This window comes from Pelobates fuscus, chromosome 5 (assembly GCF_036172605.1).
Source record: "Pelobates fuscus isolate aPelFus1 chromosome 5, aPelFus1.pri, whole genome shotgun sequence".
NCBI lineage: Eukaryota > Metazoa > Chordata > Amphibia > Anura > Pelobatidae > Pelobates > Pelobates fuscus.
In genome coordinates, this window is record NC_086321.1 from 307,799,666 (window position 1) to 307,802,165 (window position 2,500).

The following is a 2,500-nucleotide window of genomic DNA, read 5'->3' on the forward strand; positions in this document are numbered from 1 at the left end:
AGGAAAGGAACAGCTGCCACATTCTCAGGTCAGCCGTAGCTGACTCGTCTAGGGTTGTAGTGGAGTCATCGTCAGGGAGACCGTGCAAAAGTGAAAGGATCCTGGAAATGAAAGACCTACCCTGTGGAATTATTCTCATGGCAAAATTAAGTGAGCCTAAAAGTGACTGTAGCTGTTTCCTGGTGCAAGTGCCTAGTGACATGCAGGTGCTAATGTAAGATAGAATACGGTCTACTTTCTCCTGGGGCAGGCTGGCGTGCATGGTGACAGAATTGAGTGTAATCCCCAGAAAAGTAATTTCGGTTTTGGGACCTTCAGTTTTGTCCTGGGCTACGGGGACACCTAAAACTTTGAAGAGCGTGAGCAAGAGATGAAGGCTGCGTGGAGTGCAGTGGTGAGGTTCTATGGCGAGGAAGTCATCTAAATAATGTATAACAACTGGGCATCTGCAGAAGTTAAGGAGAAGCCATGTCAAGGTTTCGGCGAACAGGTCGAATAACTTGGGGCTACTTTTGGAGCCGAAAGTAAGCCTGGTAGCGAAATAGTAGTTGTCTAGCCACTTAACTCCGTGCAGATGCCAGAGTGATTGATGGATGGGAAGTAACTTAAAGGCGTTGGTAATATCTGACTTACTTAACCAGGCTGCCTTCCCGGAGTTAATAATCGCCTGAATGGCATCATCGATTCTAGCGTACTGAAGGGAAAAATCTTCTGACGGGATTAGTGCATTCAGGCTAGGTGTGGGAGAGGCGTGTGGTGCAGAAAAATCAATAATAAGTCTCTTTTTGTTGTTAAACTTCCCAGTGGCGATACCTAGAGGGTTAGTCCTCCATGAGGAGAAAGGAGGAGTAGTGAAAGGGCCTATCATGAAGCCGTTATCCACTTCTTTCTGTAAGAGTACTTGTAGGGTATCGGGGTCTGTGAGAGCTGACTGAAGGTTGGGGCACTCCAGGATGCCTGAGGGGAGAGAGACAAAGCCTGTGTGAAACCCGTGAGTGAACCCTGACGTGAGAAATTCCACCAGATGTAAAGAAGGATGATTAGCCAGGTAACGTTGCAAACTCGGTATGTTTATTGGAGTAGAAGCCTTTTTAGGGTACAATTTGTTAGGGCACATCGTCTTGGCATGTGCCCTGAAACAAAGCGAGCACACATGCAGCAGCCTACAAGCACTGTAACTACAACCCCCAGCATTAAAATTATTGCAGACCTGAGCTTTTCCCAAGAACACTATTGGCCTGCCTAATTTATCTCTAATCTCCTTCTGGTTGGAAGTTGACTGAAGATCGGAGTTGGCGTTGCTGGTAGAGGGGATAGCTACATTCTCAGGACAGAAATTAATAGAGTGAGCTGCAGACGAGCAAATGGCACAGGAAGGGGTTTTGAGACCTGCGAAATGCATAAGAAACAATTCTGTATCTAACTGACCCCAGTCCGTGACTGTATTATACTGGGACAATGAAGCGGCTGACCTAGCGGAGAACGACTTGTGATAGTCGTAAAAGGCAAAGCCCCCGTACTTATAAGCCAGCTCTATCACCTTGTGAAGGTACAAATCTAGCTCCTCTCTGCGGAGGGGAAAAGCAGTACAGATAACGTCTCTGTATAGGCCAAACGCCAAGACAAACTCAGGGAAGTTAAGTTTCCTATTCAACCTAGGGTCCCTGGCCCTCATCACTACTGATAGGTCCTCAAACGTGTATGCCCTGTTTTCAACCACGTCTTGAGCCGCTATCAGTAGCGAGGCCAAGTTAACATCCTTTCCCTCTATGATGTCACGTCTGAGAGACTGCGGTATCAGGTGAATAGGATTAATAACGTTGGACCTTTCCTAGCCGGTGGAGGGTCACTGTTACCTCCTAGAGCGGGCGTGGTTTGGAGAACCGGCCCGGGAATCTCGGGGACTGAAGGAACGTTATTAGCTTCCAGGTTATCCAATCTGTTATTGATGGTGGCAACTGAGGACACTAGGGAGGCCATCATGGCGTGTAATTCAGCCAGGCTATTAAGTACGTTAACCTGTGAACTAGGGCCAGGCCTTTCGTTATCCTCAGTAGAGTTCAATAAACGAAACAGTTCATTCTTCCTAGCTGAAGCCGGATAAGGGATATTTCTCTTTTTAAGTTCAGCGGTAATCTTAGGGATAGTCCAGGAGCGATAGCTGGAAGCTGGACTTGGAGGGGTTGGTTGCGTTCTCTGCGTGCCCGACCTGAGCGGGGTGCTGGTAACCGACAGATTGTCTTCTAACACCGAAGCGTTGGACATTCTAAGGGGCAGAGAGGGCGAGTTTAGTACTGAAAAATAAAAAGCTGGAGGGACCCCACTTACTAGGCTAGTGCCCATAGGCGAAATTGTATTAGCTTAGCTTTCGTTGGTGGCAGATGAGGCCCTAACTACTTGCCAAGTGGCTATGAGAGGCACTAACTATGATTTGGCGCGTGGGGCCTTGGTGCCACTGAGGTGGGTGGCGGGGAGTTGGCCTCTCGGTGACATGAAAAAG